The 14,461-nt window shown below is 46.3% G+C and overlaps 7 non-coding genes across 7 annotated transcripts; all 7 read right to left on the bottom strand.

Annotated features, from left to right (window-relative positions):
• Window positions 1-410: 410 nt before the first annotated feature.
• LOC130313536 (U2 spliceosomal RNA) lies at window positions 411-601 on the bottom strand. Its single transcript, XR_008861442.1, has one exon. It is a non-coding gene; the product is annotated as a U2 spliceosomal RNA (small nuclear RNA).
• A 2,093-nt stretch (window positions 602-2,694) lies between these two features.
• On the bottom strand, window positions 2,695-2,885 carry LOC130313535 (U2 spliceosomal RNA). Its single transcript, XR_008861441.1, has one exon. It is a non-coding gene; the product is annotated as a U2 spliceosomal RNA (small nuclear RNA).
• A 2,092-nt stretch (window positions 2,886-4,977) lies between these two features.
• On the bottom strand, window positions 4,978-5,168 carry LOC130313534 (U2 spliceosomal RNA). The gene has a single exon (XR_008861440.1). It is a non-coding gene; the product is annotated as a U2 spliceosomal RNA (small nuclear RNA).
• Window positions 5,169-7,246: 2,078 nt separating this feature from the next.
• Window positions 7,247-7,437, bottom strand: LOC130313533 (U2 spliceosomal RNA). Its single transcript, XR_008861439.1, has one exon. It is a non-coding gene; the product is annotated as a U2 spliceosomal RNA (small nuclear RNA).
• Window positions 7,438-9,536: 2,099 nt separating this feature from the next.
• LOC130313736 (U2 spliceosomal RNA) lies at window positions 9,537-9,727 on the bottom strand. Its single transcript, XR_008861610.1, has one exon. It is a non-coding gene; the product is annotated as a U2 spliceosomal RNA (small nuclear RNA).
• A 2,085-nt stretch (window positions 9,728-11,812) lies between these two features.
• On the bottom strand, window positions 11,813-12,003 carry LOC130313655 (U2 spliceosomal RNA). The gene has a single exon (XR_008861549.1). It is a non-coding gene; the product is annotated as a U2 spliceosomal RNA (small nuclear RNA).
• A 2,093-nt stretch (window positions 12,004-14,096) lies between these two features.
• Window positions 14,097-14,287, bottom strand: LOC130313735 (U2 spliceosomal RNA). The gene has a single exon (XR_008861609.1). It is a non-coding gene; the product is annotated as a U2 spliceosomal RNA (small nuclear RNA).
• Window positions 14,288-14,461: the final 174 nt, after the last annotated feature.

Below are 14,461 nucleotides of genomic sequence, written 5' to 3'. Positions count from 1 at the left end.
ATCAAGTTCAACCAGGGAATTAAGGGGTAGGGGTGTGGCGCGATATTGGGGAAGGGATGAGATTTTATATTTCTTCATAAGCATTAATCTTATTTTGTCAATTAGGAACATTCAGCACCCACCCGCTATCAAGGCAGCTGCCTATCATGTCATGCCCTACCTGCACAGGTGTGCTGGCTACTCAAATGATCCAATTAAGGAGGCCATTTAGTCAGCAGCAGCAGAAGTCCTGTGCCTGGACGCTCCAACAGGGGCCAGACACAAGCAGAAGCAGAAGCAGCAGAAGCAGCAGCAGCACCACCTTTTGTTTTTTGGCTGCAGCAGCAGCAAGGCCCACAGGGCTGGCTAGCTGGCTAGCCAGCAAGCAGGTAGCAATGAAAGTAGGAATCTTTCTTTTTAACCCTGTAAGGGGGTGGTGCACTGTACCCGAAGATACTGCCATATCGGGTCAATGCATAGGGCGACGGAAGCAAGCTTCGAAATCGGCCCCCGTTCTCAAAAATCCATTTAATATATGGTCCCCAGATAGGGGACGTATCAGATATTAAACTGATAAGAACAGATACTACACTTGATCTTAGCCAAAAGGCCGAGAAGCGATAACCGTGAAAGGGGCGGGCCCAACAAGGTCCCCTTCATGGGCACTATCACTGCTTGCTGTCAGGGAGGCTGCCAGACAATTTTCCATGCACACTCTGGGCTGGGGGGCAGTCAACCACCAGTACACACAGCAGAACCTAAACCCATACCATTATTGCTAAGCAGCAAGACAGGGGCCCATTGCACTCCCACGGGGCCTTTTTAAATGCAATCCATAACCCGGATTTGCCAGGAACCCTTCTTACTCCTCCTACTTGCATGTGACACTGGGCTTAGGATCTGCATAGGAAACACACACACAAGCACACACCTACCTTTGTTGCCTGCAGATGCCTCCTTGGCTGTCCCCAAACGGTATCAAACCAACACCCACGGGAAGCTGTAAGCATAGAGGACATGCCTGCACCCCATTGGACTTACCTGTGTGGGTTAAATCCGGGTTATTTGACAACCTATGGCGGTGATGGTTCTGCTCAGGCAGAGCAGTGCTGATGCTCCTCATAAAGCTGTCGCTGCTGTGAAGGTTCTAGGTGACATCACAAATCCCTATGGTTACATACACAACAAAGCTGGGTTGTTGTTGTTTACACTCTGCAAGGCCTGTGGAAGTGAGTGACATCATAGCACTGTAGTTCTGAGGGTTCAAGATGGATGCAACAATCTCCTGTTGCTTCTATGAAGGCCGTAATAGACGACATCACCAAACAGCTCCATAGTCACATACACAGCAAAGGAGAGATGTTGTTTACACCTAGTGATGTCAGTGGTATTGAGTGACATCACAGCACAGTGCTAAGGCTCCTGGGCCTGGACACAGCAGCGGCTGCAATATCTCAACGGAGAATACGTTTATATCTATGTGTGTGTGTGCGCATATATATATATATATATATATATATATATATATATATATATATATATTTCTCCGCCGAAATCACTTTTAAACCCATTTCCACCTTTTTTTCCCTTCTCTTCCTCTTACTTTTTTTTCACGTTTTTTTACGTTTTTCTCCTTTTCGCCTCTTTTCTGGGCGTATTATTCTTCTTTTTCTTCTTTTTTTTCGTCTAATGCATACCCCATCAGTGCAGCAATGCTTATTCAATACCGCCAGCAGATGGAGACACTGGGGGATAATTTTCTAAGGATTTATACTGATTTTTCCTGTCTGAATTTGTCGCACAGAAAGTTGCAGGCCAAATATGTGTGACATTTCTGCGACTTTAGCTTCTAGAGCATTTTTACAACATTATACATAGGTGCTGAATACATAAAAAGCGACTGTTCAGCGACAGACAAGTCGCATCGGCTGAAAGTAGGCCAGAATGTCAGTCCATGTTGGAGCAGGTTTAGATACAGTCTAAAGCATAGATCTCAAAGTCTGTGCACAGAATTTAGCAAGGGCCTCGCACCTTCTGATGCATCAGGTAGGTGCACAATAGCATAGCCTAACCCTCTGTACTTTGGTCTATATTGATGCGGGACATAGACAGCCAGCTGATGACCAATCCATTAGTGCAATGGATGGCTGGAAGCATTTGTCTTTGCCTTTGCAATACCACAGAAGCAATGCATGGTCAATGTACAGCAATGACACACCTGTGTGAACAGCCAGGAGACCCCCCCCCCCCCCATGTTATGTTACATAGTTACATAGTTAGTACGGTCGAAAAAAGACATATGTCCATCAAGTTCAACCAGGGAATTAAGGGGTAGGGGTGTGGCGCGATATTGGGGAAGGGATGAGATTTTATATTTCTTCATAAGCATTAATCTTATTTTGTCAATTAGGAACATTCAGCACCCACCCGCTATCAAGGCAGCTGCCTATCATGTCATGCCCTACCTGCACAGGTGTGCTGGCTACTCAAATGATCCAATTAAGGAGGCCATTTAGTCAGCAGCAGCAGAAGTCCTGTGCCTGGACGCTCCAACAGGGGCCAGACACAAGCAGAAGCAGAAGCAGCAGAAGCAGCAGCAGCACCACCTTTTGTTTTTTGGCTGCAGCAGCAGCAAGGCCCACAGGGCTGGCTAGCTGGCTAGCCAGCAAGCAGGTAGCAATGAAAGTAGGAATCTTTCTTTTTAACCCTGTAAGGGGGTGGTGCACTGTACCCGAAGATACTGCCATATCGGGTCAATGCATAGGGCGACGGAAGCAAGCTTCGAAATCGGCCCCCGTTCTCAAAAATCCATTTAATATATGGTCCCCAGATAGGGGACGTATCAGATATTAAACTGATAAGAACAGATACTACACTTGATCTTAGCCAAAAGGCCGAGAAGCGATAACCGTGAAAGGGGCGGGCCCAACAAGGTCCCCTTCATGGGCACTATCACTGCTTGCTGTCAGGGAGGCTGCCAGACAATTTTCCATGCACACTCTGGGCTGGGGGGCAGTCAACCACCAGTACACACAGCAGAACCTAAACCCATACCATTATTGCTAAGCAGCAAGACAGGGGCCCATTGCACTCCCACGGGGCCTTTTTAAATGCAATCCATAACCCGGATTTGCCAGGAACCCTTCTTACTCCTCCTACTTGCATGTGACACTGGGCTTAGGATCTGCATAGGAAACACACACACAAGCACACACCTACCTTTGTTGCCTGCAGATGCCTCCTTGGCTGTCCCCAAACGGTATCAAACCAACACCCACGGGAAGCTGTAAGCATAGAGGACATGCCTGCACCCCATTGGACTTACCTGTGTGGGTTAAATCCGGGTTATTTGACAACCTATGGCGGTGATGGTTCTGCTCAGGCAGAGCAGTGCTGATGCTCCTCATAAAGCTGTCGCTGCTGTGAAGGTTCTAGGTGACATCACAAATCCCTATGGTTACATACACAACAAAGCTGGGTTGTTGTTGTTTACACTCTGCAAGGCCTGTGGAAGTGAGTGACATCATAGCACTGTAGTTCTGAGGGTTCAAGATGGATGCAACAATCTCCTGTTGCTTCTATGAAGGCCGTAATAGACGACATCACCAAACAGCTCCATAGTCACATACACAGCAAAGGAGAGATGTTGTTTACACCTAGTGATGTCAGTGGTATTGAGTGACATCACAGCACAGTGCTAAGGCTCCTGGGCCTGGACACAGCAGCGGCTGCAATATCTCAACGGAGAATACGTTTATATCTATGTGTGTGTGTGCGCATATATATATATATATATATATATATATATATATATATATATATATTTCTCCGCCGAAATCACTTTTAAACCCATTTCCACCTTTTTTTCCCTTCTCTTCCTCTTACTTTTTTTTCACGTTTTTTTACGTTTTTCTCCTTTTCGCCTCTTTTCTGGGTGTATTATTCTTCTTTTTCTTCTTTTTTTTCGTCTAATGCATACCCCATCAGTGCAGCAATGCTTATTCAATACCGCCAGCAGATGGAGACACTGGGGGATAATTTTCTAAGGATTTATACTGATTTTTCCTGTCTGAATTTGTCGCACAGAAAGTTGCAGGCCAAATATGTGTGACATTTCTGCGACTTTAGCTTCTAGAGCATTTTTACAACATTATACATAGGTGCTGAATACATAAAAAGCGACTGTTCAGCGACAGACAAGTCGCATCGGCTGAAAGTAGGCCAGAATGTCAGTCCATGTTGGAGCAGGTTTAGATACAGTCTAAAGCATAGATCTCAAAGTCTGTGCACAGAATTTAGCAAGGGCCTCGCACCTTCTGATGCATCAGGTAGGTGCACAATAGCATAGCCTAACCCTCTGTACTTTGGTCTATATTGATGCGGGACATAGACAGCCAGCTGATGACCAATCCATTAGTGCAATGGATGGCTGGAAGCATTTGTCTTTGCCTTTGCAATACCACAGAAGCAATGCATGGTCAATGTACAGCAATGACACACCTGTGTGAACAGCCAGGAGACCCCCCCCCCCCCCCATGTTATGTTACATAGTTACATAGTTAGTACGGTCGAAAAAAGACATATGTCCATCAAGTTCAACCAGGGAATTAAGGGGTAGGGGTGTGGCGCGATATTGGGGAAGGGATGAGATTTTATATTTCTTCATAAGCATTAATCTTATTTTGTCAATTAGGAACATTCAGCACCCACCCGCTATCAAGGCAGCTGCCTATCATGTCATGCCCTACCTGCACAGGTGTGCTGGCTACTCAAATGATCCAATTAAGGAGGCCATTTAGTCAGCAGCAGCAGAAGTCCTGTGCCTGGACGCTCCAACAGGGGCCAGACACAAGCAGAAGCAGAAGCAGCAGAAGCAGCAGCAGCACCACCTTTTGTTTTTTGGCTGCAGCAGCAGCAAGGCCCACAGGGCTGGCTAGCTGGCTAGCCAGCAAGCAGGTAGCAATGAAAGTAGGAATCTTTCTTTTTAACCCTGTAAGGGGGTGGTGCACTGTACCCGAAGATACTGCCATATCGGGTCAATGCATAGGGCGACGGAAGCAAGCTTCGAAATCGGCCCCCGTTCTCAAAAATCCATTTAATATATGGTCCCCAGATAGGGGACGTATCAGATATTAAACTGATAAGAACAGATACTACACTTGATCTTAGCCAAAAGGCCGAGAAGCGATAACCGTGAAAGGGGCGGGCCCAACAAGGTCCCCTTCATGGGCACTATCACTGCTTGCTGTCAGGGAGGCTGCCAGACAATTTTCCATGCACACTCTGGGCTGGGGGGCAGTCAACCACCAGTACACACAGCAGAACCTAAACCCATACCATTATTGCTAAGCAGCAAGACAGGGGCCCATTGCACTCCCACGGGGCCTTTTTAAATGCAATCCATAACCCGGATTTGCCAGGAACCCTTCTTACTCCTCCTACTTGCATGTGACACTGGGCTTAGGATCTGCATAGGAAACACACACACAAGCACACACCTACCTTTGTTGCCTGCAGATGCCTCCTTGGCTGTCCCCAAACGGTATCAAACCAACACCCACGGGAAGCTGTAAGCATAGAGGACATGCCTGCACCCCATTGGACTTACCTGTGTGGGTTAAATCCGGGTTATTTGACAACCTATGGCGGTGATGGTTCTGCTCAGGCAGAGCAGTGCTGATGCTCCTCATAAAGCTGTCGCTGCTGTGAAGGTTCTAGGTGACATCACAAATCCCTATGGTTACATACACAACAAAGCTGGGTTGTTGTTGTTTACACTCTGCAAGGCCTGTGGAAGTGAGTGACATCATAGCACTGTAGTTCTGAGGGTTCAAGATGGATGCAACAATCTCCTGTTGCTTCTATGAAGGCCGTAATAGACGACATCACCAAACAGCTCCATAGTCACATACACAGCAAAGGAGAGATGTTGTTTACACCTAGTGATGTCAGTGGTATTGAGTGACATCACAGCACAGTGCTAAGGCTCCTGGGCCTGGACACAGCAGCGGCTGCAATATCTCAACGGAGAATACGTTTATATCTATGTGTGTGTGTGCGCATATATATATATATATATATATATATATATATATTTCTCCGCCGAAATCACTTTTAAACCCATTTCCACCTTTTTTTCCCTTCTCTTCCTCTTACTTTTTTTTCACGTTTTTTTACGTTTTTCTCCTTTTCGCCTCTTTTCTGGGCGTATTATTCTTCTTTTTCTTCTTTTTTTTCGTCTAATGCATACCCCATCAGTGCAGCAATGCTTATTCAATACCGCCAGCAGATGGAGACACTGGGGGATAATTTTCTAAGGATTTATACTGATTTTTCCTGTCTGAATTTGTCGCACAGAAAGTTGCAGGCCAAATATGTGTGACATTTCTGCGACTTTAGCTTCTAGAGCATTTTTACAACATTATACATAGGTGCTGAATACATAAAAAGCGACTGTTCAGCGACAGACAAGTCGCATCGGCTGAAAGTAGGCCAGAATGTCAGTCCATGTTGGAGCAGGTTTAGATACAGTCTAAAGCATAGATCTCAAAGTCTGTGCACAGAATTTAGCAAGGGCCTCGCACCTTCTGATGCATCAGGTAGGTGCACAATAGCATAGCCTAACCCTCTGTACTTTGGTCTATATTGATGCGGGACATAGACAGCCAGCTGATGACCAATCCATTAGTGCAATGGATGGCTGGAAGCATTTGTCTTTGCCTTTGCAATACCACAGAAGCAATGCATGGTCAATGTACAGCAATGACACACCTGTGTGAACAGCCAGGAGACCCCCCCCCCCCCATGTTATGTTACATAGTTACATAGTTAGTACGGTCGAAAAAAGACATATGTCCATCAAGTTCAACCAGGGAATTAAGGGGTAGGGGTGTGGCGCGATATTGGGGAAGGGATGAGATTTTATATTTCTTCATAAGCATTAATCTTATTTTGTCAATTAGGAACATTCAGCACCCACCCGCTATCAAGGCAGCTGCCTATCATGTCATGCCCTACCTGCACAGGTGTGCTGGCTACTCAAATGATCCAATTAAGGAGGCCATTTAGTCAGCAGCAGCAGAAGTCCTGTGCCTGGACGCTCCAACAGGGGCCAGACACAAGCAGAAGCAGAAGCAGCAGAAGCAGCAGCAGCACCACCTTTTGTTTTTTGGCTGCAGCAGCAGCAAGGCCCACAGGGCTGGCTAGCTGGCTAGCCAGCAAGCAGGTAGCAATGAAAGTAGGAATCTTTCTTTTTAACCCTGTAAGGGGGTGGTGCACTGTACCCGAAGATACTGCCATATCGGGTCAATGCATAGGGCGACGGAAGCAAGCTTCGAAATCGGCCCCCGTTCTCAAAAATCCATTTAATATATGGTCCCCAGATAGGGGACGTATCAGATATTAAACTGATAAGAACAGATACTACACTTGATCTTAGCCAAAAGGCCGAGAAGCGATAACCGTGAAAGGGGCGGGCCCAACAAGGTCCCCTTCATGGGCACTATCACTGCTTGCTGTCAGGGAGGCTGCCAGACAATTTTCCATGCACACTCTGGGCTGGGGGGCAGTCAACCACCAGTACACACAGCAGAACCTAAACCCATACCATTATTGCTAAGCAGCAAGACAGGGGCCCATTGCACTCCCACGGGGCCTTTTTAAATGCAATCCATAACCCGGATTTGCCAGGAACCCTTCTTACTCCTCCTACTTGCATGTGACACTGGGCTTAGGATCTGCATAGGAAACACACACACAAGCACACACCTACCTTTGTTGCCTGCAGATGCCTCCTTGGCTGTCCCCAAACGGTATCAAACCAACACCCACGGGAAGCTGTAAGCATAGAGGACATGCCTGCACCCCATTGGACTTACCTGTGTGGGTTAAATCCGGGTTATTTGACAACCTATGGCGGTGATGGTTCTGCTCAGGCAGAGCAGTGCTGATGCTCCTCATAAAGCTGTCGCTGCTGTGAAGGTTCTAGGTGACATCACAAATCCCTATGGTTACATACACAACAAAGCTGGGTTGTTGTTGTTTACACTCTGCAAGGCCTGTGGAAGTGAGTGACATCATAGCACTGTAGTTCTGAGGGTTCAAGATGGATGCAACAATCTCCTGTTGCTTCTATGAAGGCCGTAATAGACGACATCACCAAACAGCTCCATAGTCACATACACAGCAAAGGAGAGATGTTGTTTACACCTAGTGATGTCAGTGGTATTGAGTGACATCACAGCACAGTGCTAAGGCTCCTGGGCCTGGACACAGCAGCGGCTGCAATATCTCAACGGAGAATACGTTTATATCTATGTGTGTGTGTGCGCATATATATATATATATATATATATATATATATATATATATATATATATATATATTTCTCCGCCGAAATCACTTTTAAACCCATTTCCACCTTTTTTTCCCTTCTCTTCCTCTTACTTTTTTTTCACGTTTTTTTACGTTTTTCTCCTTTTCGCCTCTTTTCTGGGCGTATTATTCTTCTTTTTCTTCTTTTTTTTCGTCTAATGCATACCCCATCAGTGCAGCAATGCTTATTCAATACCGCCAGCAGATGGAGACACTGGGGGATAATTTTCTAAGGATTTATACTGATTTTTCCTGTCTGAATTTGTCGCACAGAAAGTTGCAGGCCAAATATGTGTGACATTTCTGCGACTTTAGCTTCTAGAGCATTTTTACAACATTATACATAGGTGCTGAATACATAAAAAGCGACTGTTCAGCGACAGACAAGTCGCATCGGCTGAAAGTAGGCCAGAATGTCAGTCCATGTTGGAGCAGGTTTAGATACAGTCTAAAGCATAGATCTCAAAGTCTGTGCACAGAATTTAGCAAGGGCCTCGCACCTTCTGATGCATCAGGTAGGTGCACAATAGCATAGCCTAACCCTCTGTACTTTGGTCTATATTGATGCGGGACATAGACAGCCAGCTGATGACCAATCCATTAGTGCAATGGATGGCTGGAAGCATTTGTCTTTGCCTTTGCAATACCACAGAAGCAATGCATGGTCAATGTACAGCAATGACACACCTGTGTGAACAGCCAGGAGACCCCCCCCCCCATGTTATGTTACATAGTTACATAGTTAGTACGGTCGAAAAAAGACATATGTCCATCAAGTTCAACCAGGGAATTAAGGGGTAGGGGTGTGGCGCGATATTGGGGAAGGGATGAGATTTTATATTTCTTCATAAGCATTAATCTTATTTTGTCAATTAGGAACATTCAGCACCCACCCGCTATCAAGGCAGCTGCCTATCATGTCATGCCCTACCTGCACAGGTGTGCTGGCTACTCAAATGATCCAATTAAGGAGGCCATTTAGTCAGCAGCAGCAGAAGTCCTGTGCCTGGACGCTCCAACAGGGGCCGGACACAAGCAGAAGCAGCAGAAGCAGCAGAAGCAGCAGCAGCACCACCTTTTGTTTTTTGGCTGCAGCAGCAGCAAGGCCCACAGGGCTGGCTAGCTGGCTAGCCAGCAAGCAGGTAGCAATGAAAGTAGGAATCTTTCTTTTTAACCCTGTAAGGGGGTGGTGCACTGTACCCGAAGATACTGCCATATCGGGTCAATGCATAGGGCGACGGAAGCAAGCTTCGAAATCGGCCCCCGTTCTCAAAAATCCATTTAATATATGGTCCCCAGATAGGGGACGTATCAGATATTAAACTGATAAGAACAGATACTACACTTGATCTTAGCCAAAAGGCCGAGAAGCGATAACCGTGAAAGGGGCGGGCCCAACAAGGTCCCCTTCATGGGCACTATCACTGCTTGCTGTCAGGGAGGCTGCCAGACAATTTTCCATGCACACTCTGGGCTGGGGGGCAGTCAACCACCAGTACACACAGCAGAACCTAAACCCATACCATTATTGCTAAGCAGCAAGACAGGGGCCCATTGCACTCCCACGGGGCCTTTTTAAATGCAATCCATAACCCGTATTTGCCAGGAACCCTTCTACTCCTCCTACTTGCATGTGACACTGGGCTTAGGATCTGCATAGGAAACACACACACAAGCACACACCTACCTTTGTTGCCTGCAGATGCCTCCTTGGCTGTCCCCAAACGGTATCAAACCAACACCCACGGGAAGCTGTAAGCATAGAGGACATGCCTGCACCCCATTGGACTTACCTGTGTGGGTTAAATCCGGGTTATTTGACAACCTATGGCGGTGATGGTTCTGCTCAGGCAGAGCAGTGCTGATGCTCCTCATAAAGCTGTCGCTGCTGTGAAGGTTCTAGGTGACATCACAAATCCCTATGGTTACATACACAACAAAGCTGGGTTGTTGTTGTTTACACTCTGCAAGGCCTGTGGAAGTGAGTGACATCATAGCACTGTAGTTCTGAGGGTTCAAGATGGATGCAACAATCTCCTGTTGCTTCTATGAAGGCCGTAATAGACGACATCACCAAACAGCTCCATAGTCACATACACAGCAAAGGAGAGATGTTGTTTACACCTAGTGATGTCAGTGGTATTGAGTGACATCACAGCACAGTGCTAAGGCTCCTGGGCCTGGACACAGCAGCGGCTGCAATATCTCAACGGAGAATACGTTTATATCTATGTGTGTGTGTGCGCATATATATATATATATATATATATATATATATATATATATATATTTCTCCGCCGAAATCACTTTTAAACCCATTTCCACCTTTTTTTCCCTTCTCTTCCTCTTACTTTTTTTTCACGTTTTTTTACGTTTTTCTCCTTTTCGCCTCTTTTCTGGGCGTATTATTCTTCTTTTTCTTCTTTTTTTTCGTCTAATGCATACCCCATCAGTGCAGCAATGCTTATTCAATACCGCCAGCAGATGGAGACACTGGGGGATAATTTTCTAAGGATTTATACTGATTTTTCCTGTCTGAATTTGTCGCACAGAAAGTTGCAGGCCAAATATGTGTGACATTTCTGCGACTTTAGCTTCTAGAGCATTTTTACAACATTATACATAGGTGCTGAATACATAAAAAGCGACTGTTCAGCGACAGACAAGTCGCATCGGCTGAAAGTAGGCCAGAATGTCAGTCCATGTTGGAGCAGGTTTAGATACAGTCTAAAGCATAGATCTCAAAGTCTGTGCACAGAATTTAGCAAGGGCCTCGCACCTTCTGATGCATCAGGTAGGTGCACAATAGCATAGCCTACCCTCTGTACTTTGGTCTATATTGATGCGGGACATAGACAGCCAGCTGATGACCAATCCATTAGTGCAATGGATGGCTGGAAGCATTTGTCTTTGCCTTTGCAATACCACAGAAGCAATGCATGGTCAATGTACAGCAATGACACACCTGTGTGAACAGCCAGGAGACCCCCCCCCCCCATGTTATGTTACATAGTTACATAGTTAGTACGGTCGAAAAAAGACATATGTCCATCAAGTTCAACCAGGGAATTAAGGGGTAGGGGTGTGGCGCGATATTGGGGAAGGGATGAGATTTTATATTTCTTCATAAGCATTAATCTTATTTTGTCAATTAGGAACATTCAGCACCCACCCGCTATCAAGGCAGCTGCCTATCATGTCATGCCCTACCTGCACAGGTGTGCTGGCTACTCAAATGATCCAATTAAGGAGGCCATTTAGTCAGCAGCAGCAGAAGTCCTGTGCCTGGACGCTCCAACAGGGGCCAGACACAAGCAGAAGCAGAAGCAGCAGAAGCAGCAGCAGCACCACCTTTTGTTTTTTGGCTGCAGCAGCAGCAAGGCCCACAGGGCTGGCTAGCTGGCTAGCCAGCAAGCAGGTAGCAATGAAAGTAGGAATCTTTCTTTTTAACCCTGTAAGGGGGTGGTGCACTGTACCCGAAGATACTGCCATATCGGGTCAATGCATAGGGCGACGGAAGCAAGCTTCGAAATCGGCCCCCATTCTCAAAAATCCATTTAATATATGGTCCCCAGATAGGGGACGTATCAGATATTAAACTGATAAGAACAGATACTACACTTGATCTTAGCCAAAAGGCCGAGAAGCGATAACCGTGAAAGGGGCGGGCCCAACAAGGTCCCCTTCATGGGCACTATCACTGCTTGCTGTCAGGGAGGCTGCCAGACAATTTTCCATGCACACTCTGGGCTGGGGGGCAGTCAATCACCAGTACACACAGCAGAACCTAAACCCATACCATTATTGCTAAGCAGCAAGACAGGGGCCCATTGCACTCCCACGGGGCCTTTTTAAATGCAATCCATAACCCGGATTTGCCAGGAACCCTTCTTACTCCTCCTACTTGCATGTGACACTGGGCTTAGGATCTGCATAGGAAACACACACACAAGCACACACCTACCTTTGTTGCCTGCAGATGCCTCCTTGGCTGTCCCCAAACGGTATCAAACCAACACCCACGGGAAGCTGTAAGCATAGAGGACATGCCTGCACCCCATTGGACTTACCTGTGTGGGTTAAATCCGGGTTATTTGACAACCTATGGCGGTGATGGTTCTGCTCAGGCAGAGCAGTGCTGATGCTCCTCATAAAGCTGTCGCTGCTGTGAAGGTTCTAGGTGACATCACAAATCCCTATGGTTACATACACAACAAAGCTGGGTTGTTGTTGTTTACACTCTGCAAGGCCTGTGGAAGTGAGTGACATCATAGCACTGTAGTTCTGAGGGTTCAAGATGGATGCAACAATCTCCTGTTGCTTCTATGAAGGCCGTAATAGACGACATCACCAAACAGCTCCATAGTCACATACAGAGCAAAGGAGAGATGTTGTTTACACCTAGTGATGTCAGTGGTATTGAGTGACATCACAGCACAGTGCTAAGGCTCCTGGGCCTGGACACAGCAGCGGCTGCAATATCTCAACGGAGAATACGTTTATATCTATGTGTGTGTGTGCGCATATATATATATATATATATATATATATATATATATATATATATATATATTTCTCCGCCGAAATCACTTTTAAACCCATTTCCACCTTTTTTTCCCTTCTCTTCCTCTTACTTTTTTTTCACGTTTTTTTACGTTTTTCTCCTTTTCGCCTCTTTTCTGGGCGTATTATTCTTCTTTTTCTTCTTTTTTTTCGTCTAATGCATACCCCATCAGTGCAGCAATGCTTATTCAATACCGCCAGCAGATGGAGACACTGGGGGATAATTTTCTAAGGATTTATACTGATTTTTCCTGTCTGAATTTGTCGCACAGAAAGTTGCAGGCCAAATATGTGTGACATTTCTGCGACTTTAGCTTCTAGAGCATTTTTACAACATTATACATAGGTGCTGAATACATAAAAAGCGACTGTTCAGCGACAGACAAGTCGCATCGGCTGAAAGTAGGCCAGAATGTCAGTCCATGTTGGAGCAGGTTTAGATACAGTCTAAAACATAGATCTCAAAGTCTGTGCACAGAATTTAGCAAGGGCCTCGCACCTTCTGATGCATCAGGTAGGTGCACAATAGCATAGCCTAACCCTCTGTACTTTGGTCTATATTGATGCGGGACATAGACAGCCAGCTGATGACCAATCCATTAGTGCAATGGATGGCTGGAAGCATTTGTCTTTGCCTTTGCAATACCACAGAAGCAATGCATGGTCAATGTACAGCAATGACACACCTGTGTGAACAGCCAGGAGACCCCCCCCCCCCATGTTATGTTACATAGTTACATAGTTAGTACGGTCGAAAAAAGACATATGTCCATCAAGTTCAACCAGGGAATTAAGGGGTAGGGGTGTGGCGCGATATTGGGGAAGGGATGAGATTTTATATTTCTTCATAAGCATTAATCTTATTTTGTCAATTAGGAACATTCAGCACCCACCCGCTATCAAGGCAGCTGCCTATCATGTCATGCCCTACCTGCACAGGTGTGCTGGCTACTCAAATGATCCAATTAAGGAGGCCATTTAGTCAGCAGCAGCAGAAGTCCTGTGCCTGGACGCTCCAACAGGGGCCAGACACAAGCAGAAGCAGAAGCAGCAGAAGCAGCAGCAGCACCACCTTTTGTTTTTTGGCTGCAGCAGCAGCAAGGCCCACAGGGCTGGCTAGCTGGCTAGCCAGCAAGCAGGTAGCAATGAAAGTAGGAATCTTTCTTTTTAACCCTGTAAGGGGGTGGTGCACTGTACCCGAAGATACTGCCATATCGGGTCAATGCATAGGGCGACGGAAGCAAGCTTCGAAATCGGCCCCCGTTCTCAAAAATCCATTTAATATATGGTCCCCAGATAGGGGACGTATCAGATATTAAACTGATAAGAACAGATACTACACTTGATCTTAGCCAAAAGGCCGAGAAGCGATAACCGTGAAAGGGGCGGGCCCAACAAGGTCCCCTTCATGGGCACTATCACTGCTTGCTGTCAGGGAGGCTGCCAGACAATTTTCCATGCACACTCTGGGCTGGGGGGCAGTCAACCACCAGTACACACAGCAGAACCTAAACCCATACCATTATTGCTAAGCAGCAAGACAGGG

This window comes from Hyla sarda, unplaced genomic scaffold, assembly GCF_029499605.1.
Source record: "Hyla sarda isolate aHylSar1 unplaced genomic scaffold, aHylSar1.hap1 scaffold_178, whole genome shotgun sequence".
Taxonomy (NCBI): domain Eukaryota; kingdom Metazoa; phylum Chordata; class Amphibia; order Anura; family Hylidae; genus Hyla; species Hyla sarda.
Note: the sequence above shows the minus strand (reverse complement) of the source record. Positions and strands in the feature narration are given on the sequence as shown.